Below are 9,631 nucleotides of genomic sequence, written 5' to 3'. Positions count from 1 at the left end.
TAAGACAGTGACAAGGTAAACAAACAGAAACAGCGCAAAGAGGAGAGGCTGGAGTTCTGGGCGATCTGTGAGCCCCAGTAAAATGAATTCTGTGATTTTAGTGCTGTTTGTGAGGGACATCTCCTGTGATCTAGGACTGTCCTTCAAACTGTGGAAACAAGGTCAACATGGAGATATGAGATAGGTCATACTAAGAATTATTGGAATCTAAGGAATTCTTCCCATTTGGAACAACATATAAATTTGTCATCAAATAACAAATGGTGAGCTCTGAAATCATATATTACATACTGGGTTACAGACTGAGCAGGTTATACTCATGTATGTAGGAACACACCCACAACCCCCACACACATGGAGAGAGAAAGAGACAGAGAGACTACATTCTTTTTCATATGTAGGAAAGAAGTCATCTCTTTGGAAGGAAAATATGTGAATTAAAGATTATTATGCAAAACTATTTTGCAAACTTAAAGTGATGACCTGAAAATAGATCTTAAACATTTTTTGTGATGGAAAAACTGAATAGCCAGAATAGGTGAAAGGATAGTAGGTGGAGCAGATATGAGAAATATACATGTACATGTGTGTGGTTTTTATTGGATATTTTATTTATTTACATTTCAGATGTCATCCCCTTTCTGAATTTCCCCTCCCTAGATCCTCCTATCCCATTCCCCCTCCTCCTTTTTGCTTTTGTACCATTTTAATTATATGCATGTATTAAGGTCAGTTCTAGATTGATGGTCCATCAATACAATACATGCAAATAGTCAAGGAACAAGCAAGATTATAAACACAAATAGTCAAGAAACAAACAAAGCATTAAAACCCATTACATGAACACTCCAGTGATCACTGTTTCTAAGGTATTATCAGGATGTCCAAAATATCTGAGCCTAATTCCCCGTCCTAGCCCAAAGTCGTTTTCAGGTCTGAAGCCTACTTCCTTGTTCTATCCTAAAAATTATGGACTGCTTCATGAATTTGCATGTCATCCTTGTGCAGGGGCTATGCTAATCTTCTATGTATTGTTCCAATTTTAGTATTGCCGAAGAAACCGCAGGTGTTTTGTTTTGTTTTTTTTTTTTTGTGAAACCAATGAAATTAAAAATCTGGTGAAATTAAAAGGATATAAGAAATACCAAATACCATATCCAGAATATCAAAGCACAAATATTTGCATAACACACCTATAAAAGAAAACACTCTAATGTCAGAAATCATCTGAAATTTGCTCAGTAGTAGAAGATTAGTGTTGCATATATGAGAATGTATAGTGCCCTATCTTTAACCCTCAGAGCTTTCATTCTGCCATATGGATATGGGTATGTATTCATGTATAATGTATATACATAATGTATATATCAAATGAATGAATAGGCAGTTGTCTAATTGATAAATTGCCATAATATTTTTTAGATTACATATTAAAGACATGTTTATTGGGTAGCTGTTCTCCAGCAGGCAAGTCCATGACCCACAGATTGAGACCATGGAGTTGCCACTGTTGGAAGAGGGAAAGAGAGAGAAAGAGAGGGCAAAAGAAGGAAAAGAGGAAGAAAGAGAGAAAGAGAGAGAGTCACAATATTTTAATGATAATTATAAGAATGATAATTACATAGAAGAAAAATTACAATGACTTCTGTAGCTTATATTAAACAAATTGAGATAGTGGTGTCCTTACATTTATTTTAAACTTCTTTCCTTATTACAACCAACTAACTAACACAATTTTCACTTCATTTCTCTTGATTTAAAATATTTACTTTAGCCTTATACTCAAATAGTTTGTTTTTATTATACTTGTTTTTCTTTACTTTGATTTATTGTGAGGATGTGTATTTCAACACATGTGTATGTTAGTGGACAGCTCATACAATCTTACCACTTCATGAGTTCTAAGAATAGAACTCAGGTCATCAGGCTTGGCAGAAACTGCCCTTATCTGTTAAGTCATCTTTCTAGCCCTAGTATTTAAAATCTTTTATTGAATAATTTCATAAATCATGTTTCATCATAAAATTAGTGACTTCACCTGTTTATATATTTCAGAAAGTTAATAATTAACTAAACCTCCTGTTCATTTAGCAAAAATTAAATACTTAATAAGTGTTGTTTGGATATATTAGTGGCAATAACCATGCTCATATGGTCTTCAACCACGTACCAACTTATTATTTTAAGCTATTTTCAATGCATGTGATAACAAATCTCATGCTCCCAGAACTCTATTTTTCAAACACAAATATGTTTCTCCTGTTAGTTTTAAGAGAATCAGGGTAATTAAAAGAATAGTTGTAGGGTGTGATTTATAAACATAAAATTATTTGTTTTGAAATCTCCTTAATCAAATGTTGTACTGAACCTGGAACACATTATGAGATATATGATGTGATCCAGAAAATTTAAATATAACTCTTTGAAAAGCAGAGATACAACCATGGCATTCTTATATAGTACACGGGTAAGAATTGCATTGTAACTTCCCTTACACACAAAGATGCTTGATCATGGGACTACTTTGTGAATAATCTTAACCTAATATATCCAATGCAATGTTATAATCGAGACCAAAGTGCTGCTTCTGCAACAACTCCTACAATAATCCTTACTCCCGCATAGATACAGACACCCAACTGAGACACTGTTAAGTATCTAGTTAACAGACTTCCATGTGCCAGGATTTTTCTTCTGAATAAGTCAGTTTATATTAGAAAGATGTTAATAGTGACATTTTCTGTTCCTCAACCAATATGCTGTTTCAACCAATACATGTTTTGAGTTATGAATTTCTCCATTAGTCAGAGAGCTATAAAAAGAGACCATGACTTTGATCCAATGTGAGCTTAACCTGTCTCTTCAGAGCCACATGTTGTTATTTCTCTGTGTTATCCGTTCCTTAACTCTCTTAAGAGCCTCCCATACTGCAGTATGTCTATGAAATTAAAGTTTTCCCCAAATAACCCTTATTAGTGTTCCTGTTAAATCTGTAACCAAATATTTCATTATAAACATCAAATGTATATAATATAATACAACAGTCCTTGATATTAGAGTGTGTGGGAATCTGCCTAAAGTGTTGCTTATTAAATCTAAAGGAATCACAGTTAGATGAGTCACATCATCTCTCAAATTTCAGATTGTAAATTTTGCAGAGAAAAACAGAACCACAGGAAGGAAGCAGAGGAAAAGGCCTCCCAGGGGAGCCTTATTAAAATAATTTTTATGCTCAAGTTTATAAACACCCATGATAAGATGCTGAAAGTAGAAACCCATAAGAGGAAATTTAGGCCAGGTTTAACATTAAGAGATCCTGGGGGAAAACACAGCCTTCAGTACAGTAAAATTGAGTTGCTGAGTCTGCCAGGTTTGGAGGGTTGGTAGAGATAAGTTTTATTCTATCTGTACTGGCCTAAGTTCTTGAAGGTGCAAGGAAAAAAGCTGGAAGCAGACATTTTACTGAAAGGTAAAAGGTGACAGCAATTCCAAGAACTTGGCATTGATAAACAGACTTTTGGAGGATGTGTGTGGCCCGTTGAGATAGAAGCAACTAGAGGATCTGTCGACTGGTATAAGCAGTGATATTTGTTTCCTCTACAATAAGATTGATAATCAACATATTAGGCCATGGTGGAGTGTAGAACTGAATTGAACATCTTAAAAAAAAAGATCATAGCCCCCTTCAGTTTCTGTAGTGAATAGGAATATATGGAATTCTGAATAATGAATGTTCCCTTCTAGTAGTCAATTAGAAGCTTAAGAATATCTGGCAAAAATGTTAGACTAAAGCAGAAGAGAGTAGCGTACTTTAAGAAGAGATTTCTCAGAAGGAGGAAGAAATTGCAGAAATATAGTTACTCTCCTTGGCTGTATTATTGTTGTTATCAAACTTCATGTTACAGACTTTGCACCACGCCATGTTCAACCAGTTACACTCAGTAAATCAAATTAATAGTACAATGCAGAAAAAGGACAGTTGCTCAGTATGGCCACTATGAGAAGAAGAACAAAAACAAACAACAAACACCCTAAGTTTTCTTGGAGGTTCAGAAGTAGGAATAAATTTTAAACAGAGAGCTAAGGACATGTAGATATAGACAGTCCTGGTCAAGATGTCCTGCCCACCATTGGCCCATCCATGCCTGGACTCCAGTCTCATTGTATTAGGTCTGATAAGCTGTAACAATTGTGTAAATTCTTTTCAGTAGAAATAAGTGCCCCTCAAGTTGGGTCATTTTCCTTCACCCAACATGAGGTTCTTAAGGGAAAATTCCCATTTCTTTGGAGTCCATTGTTTCAATATTCTGAGAGCCAAATTGGGAGACACATATGCCTTGTTAGAATATCTGAATTTCTCCCAGATACAGTGTGAGCTTTGAGTGCATGAAGGCAGAGGCAGAAAATGTTATTTGGGTGTTCTCACAAAGCATAAGTGCTTAGCCCCTGAAAGGCTGACACTTATTGTTGGTGAATTTATTGAACTTAATATCTGCTGAGAAAGCAGCAGAGTGGACTGGGTTTAGAAAAGAGTACACCAAAGTTAAATTAGTCTTAGAGATATGCACTGGGAAATTCTGTGCTTGTAAAGGAGGAGTTACAATATGTTTCCAATAAACACAAGAAACATAACTAGGTACTCCTGAACAAACATGGTTTTAAGGTAACCTAAAATCTGAACTCCATACATAAGGACTGTTGTTAGAATCCCAGTTTATATTGCTCAGATCTTTCTATTCTTCTTTAGGTGTGCTGTTATTCACAATAAAAATCAAGATTCCTATTTCCTACTGTTTTTCAAGTTCCAGGAAATCGTTAATAAACTGAAACTAGGAAACATATATTTTTTTCCTGATTTAGAAACCAGTAATTTTCACTTAAATAAACAGAGAGAGTAAAAATACAAGACTTACTTCTGGTTCTGACAGGTACCTCTGTTCTGACTCTCTGACTTTAGGAGTTTCTTGGTGCTGCTATAAACTATAAAATATATCCCTACTTATACTTGCATAAGGGAAGTGGGCAACCCTAAGCCAACCTGCAGAGGGACTACTATGCAGCATGATGAACCTCACACTGGGGACCATCTTTCTTGGCTTTAATTGCAATATTTTGGATCCAGAAACTAATTGGCCATCTCAGTCATCATATTTTCTACAATTTCATACTTAAAAGCGTCTTTAAAAGGAGCTCTGCAGAGGACATAGTTTGTCTTGATTACCTTTTTTAATGTACTAAAACACTTAAAGGACATGAACTCAGTCATTTGCTATCATTCTCTAAAATGTTATGAAATCCTATGCATTGATTATTTCTAATAAGCAATAAAAAGAGCATTCAATTTAAATTAAAGTTCTATCTAATAGAAAATAATTGCATTAATATCAGTAGTTTATGATACGTGAAATAAACAACAGGTTAAAAAATTACTTACCTTCAATCTTTATGACATGATTCTGATCCCTAAGAATTTTGAGACCACAGATTCCTCAAAATCATTCTTTGTTTGCAACAAAAACCCTTGGCATGGACATGTCTACACACAATCACTCCATGCTCATAAGTAAATCTAAAAAATAAAAAAAATTAAATAGTAAAATTAAAATAAAATAATCACTTCAGATCTTATGATAATTCTTTACTAAAATTCCCCCCTTTCTCTCTCTCTTTTTCTTTCTCTCTCTCTCTCTTTGTGTGTGTGTGTGTGTGTGTGTGTGTGTATGTTTGTGTGTATGTGTTTATTAGTTATTTCACTTGAATAAATGAACGGAAATTTTTATTCAAATAATATATATATATACCACTCTAAAATATATTATGTAATGAATATATACATATATGTACACACATTTAAATATATGCATATGTGTCTGAAACATACAAAATATCCAGACTTTAACAGATTTAAATAATATCAACTTTTATATGATATATATGTTTCTATATAGTCTATAATATGTGCATGTATAAAAGGAGAATGTACATTGTTTTGGAGCTTGTTTTATATTGATATTGAGTTACATTTTATCTATGCATGTCATTGAAGTTTAATTGAGATCATGAATTCCATAGCCATAGCCACAGCTTCCATAAGTTAAGTCATACCATTTTTAACACTAAGCATGTTCAAGGTGAATACCCCTAAATTCTCATGATATATAACTGTACCAGGCCTTGAAGGATCAGAACAGGCCCCTGTAGGCACTGAACAGCTTAAATAGAAGGTAAACATGAGTGTAGCATGTGTTTCTTCTCTTTGCCCTTAGCCTTGCTACAAGCTCTGCATCTGCAAGGGAAATGTTCTTCATACCTATTTGCTGCTTAGTGGTCCTGTAGATCATGTATTTATTGTCCCATATGATTTAGGGATTTTATTTCTGTCTGACACTATGTCGCCCTTGAGCCTGATATCTTAAATGTATTCACTTCTCTACAAACGTAAAGCCTAATGAGTGTATTAAAGATGAGCAACATGAGTATCTGTTTTAAACTAGAGAAGGACACAAGTCATAGCGGGTGATTTAAAGGGAGGTATGCCCTCATCTGACATAAAGATCCAAAGAGATCACTGAGATTGTCTTTCATGTTAGCATGCATTACTGCATGCAATGTATGGTTTAATATAACTGTCCATTCCAGAAAGTCCCCTACTTTTTCCATTTATTGCATATAAGCAGGAATCACGTATATTACTGATTATATTGTTTCTTTCTCTTTTTACTCTTTGTCTTCATCCTTCTCTTTTCTCCATTCCCCACCTCCGCTTGCTGCTTTCATCTTCATTCTGGAATTCCACAATCCACCAGGCAGTGGATATAATAACATTTCTATTAATATAGTGTTAAGATTTTTTTCCTTTGGGGGTGTGTAGTGGGATATTTTCCCACTACATTTGTAATAAAGCTCGGCAATTGGACTATATGAGAGGTAGGTGGAGTGGGAGGAGTAAGGAGAGGAAGAGGAAAAGAAAGAAGACATGCTAGGAGAGAAAGAGGACCAGAGAGAGGGGAAGATGGCGGCGGATGTATGTGTGTCTTTAGCAGTCGAAGGTAGTTGTAATATCTAGGTTAGGAATTGGATAACACCTCTAATTGTGTGGGCATCTTGGTAATTGATCATTTCTAAATATATAAAGCTATTAGATGATCTTTAAGCATTAGAGACTCATTTCTACCAGGTACTTCATGGATGGCGAGATGGTCTGTGCTCAGCCAAGCATTGTGGAGACAGAATGGTAGATTAGCAGAGCCATCTCCCTTGCTGATGTCCCATGGGTATCAGGGCTGGAATTTCTGGCTGGCTGTTTCTAGCTGTGGTGCACACCTGGCCTCTGCCTGGGGAACATGGATTTGAGCATGTGCACATGAGAACAAATATTAGGGAATATCCACAGGTGTAAGATGTCCTGGAGCTAGAGTTATATACAGTTTCGAGTCACCTTATATAAGCTCTGATAACCAACCTCTGGCCCCATAGAAGAGCAATGAGTGCTCTTATTGTGGAGTCATCTGTTCATCCTAGCATCTTTGTTGAGACAAACAAATTCCAAAACTTATTCCAACCAGCTTCTTTCATTATGTTTATACCAATGCCTCATATTTTACTTGATAAATATATCATCCAGATGGCATTTGTTGATAACCATTCAACTTATCTCCAAAATATGGAAAAGTCTAGTGTCAGTTGTGAGATTTATCCCTTCAAGTTGTTGATCATAGAGATCTTAGAGACTTTTAAAACAATGTAGACTTTTGTTATTACTTTTGGTTATATGTTTGAACTTCATGGTATGATCCTATTGCTGAATAGACGACTCACTGAGTCTACAGTTCATGGAGAGATCAAGCTATTATCTACCTGGAAGTTTCTTGCTACTGTCTAGTGACACTTCTCTAGTGACAGAAGATTCTGTACAGGTTGGTGAAAAAGAAAGTCATGAAAAGTCTGACTCAGCAGGAGTCATTGTGATCAGTGTCAACAATCAGCCTGGCAAGGTACTTATTGTTGCAATCAGTGTTATTTAGATAACCAACCAATTTCTGAATGAATGTAAGTCTCACTCAAAAGGATGGGACTCATGCCTGTCACTGTAAACCTAGACATGAACCTGCAACAAGATAAAGGTCAGAAGCCATAGGACAGAATCTATTAGTATTATTTGGTAAATGAACATAATATCTTCAAAATAATTATATTAATACTCATTAATTATAGTATCTTTAAGATCTAATCAGAGAAGCTTCTTTTCAGTAGATAGTGTTTTATAGAGTCTCATTATCACATAAAACCATACATCCATAAATGTATGTGCTTTTCTAATAAATGCTCAATCAGCTTATGTTATGGAATAAATACTACATCTTGCACATATTGCAAAGACAACAGAATCCATATTGTCTCTTCATTCACCATGCTTGAAGTCTTGGCTTGGAGGAAGACATCAAATATAGTATGATATAAAATGCTAAAAGACATCAAAGATAGTATGATATAAAATGCTATATAACCTTTCACTTACTTCTAAACACCTTAACAATGCAAAATATTATCTTCCTGTGATTTAACACTCTAGTTCATATATTTTTTTCATTATAGACATTCATTTAACAAGCAAATAGATTCTTGCTTTGTTTTTGTATTTAGTGTGAGTCTGCATTAATATTCTCCCATGAATATCCATGTGGCTATGTCTCTACTCGAGTCTCGCTCAAATATTATTTCCAATGAAAGCTATAACCCAATTCTATCTTACTGTTTCCATTACCTTCTCTGTATTTTTGCATTAAATTCTAACACATGAAGCACCCATACCTTCTGGTTTTGGAACTGACCCTGGTTGGTTAGGAAAGAGAGCATGACTGAGGAACAGCAAACATGAGAACTCTCTACTCAGTATACGTTCCTATGCACAGATAATTCTGTAGTGGTGCTTATTAAAATTAATTTGTATACATCTGCTAAATTTAGGTTACAATTCAATTGTTCTTTTTAATTTCCTTAGTACCACTGCTATATACATGAACTTTGATGAATCTATTGAAGAAACAATAGGTATCAGTCCTAAAGACAACCCAGATGCATCCATACATTTTACAGATGTTTTCTCCTATAGGAAAACAGTTAAATCTCATTTGAGATTCTAGATAAGGACTTAAAATATGTTTTTTATTAAGAAAACATTTAATAGTCAAGAGATTGATACCTTGATTCTACAATAAAGATCTTATATGCAGACTGTCACATGCATGGAAACGTGATCCCTTAAAGGCTTTGCAAATTTAGCTGTTTAGAGAGACATAATGGTGAGAGTCTATGGGTGTAACTTCTGACATTTCTAGGAGATAATATTGCAAATTACTCCCTGACTTTCTAACTTTTACAATCTTTAGCCTACTCTTCTATAACATAAAGCAAATAGATATGCCAAAGTGGACACTTAAAACCTACAAGGCCTCAATGCTCCAGGCAAAGAACTACAGGCACCTAAAGAATGTGGAGTGTAGGAGCAGTAGTCTTCCCGGGGAAAAAGCACACTAAGCACTTATCTAATATTAAACAATCAGCCCTGAAAACATACAAGTAACAGTTTACAAACTGAGCAGGTTAAATATATATATATATATATATATAT

General features: G+C 34.8%; 1 non-coding gene across 1 annotated transcript; it reads right to left on the bottom strand.

Annotated features, from left to right (window-relative positions):
- Window positions 1-963: 963 nt before the first annotated feature.
- On the bottom strand, window positions 964-1,065 carry LOC114631097. Its single transcript, XR_003712902.1, has one exon. It is a non-coding gene; the product is annotated as a U6 spliceosomal RNA (small nuclear RNA).
- Window positions 1,066-9,631: the final 8,566 nt, after the last annotated feature.

This window comes from Grammomys surdaster, unplaced genomic scaffold (genome assembly GCF_004785775.1).
Source record: "Grammomys surdaster isolate TR1022 unplaced genomic scaffold, NIH_TR_1.0 350, whole genome shotgun sequence".
In the NCBI taxonomy this organism is placed as follows: Eukaryota; Metazoa; Chordata; class Mammalia; order Rodentia; family Muridae; genus Grammomys; species Grammomys surdaster.
Note: the sequence above shows the minus strand (reverse complement) of the source record. Positions and strands in the feature narration are given on the sequence as shown.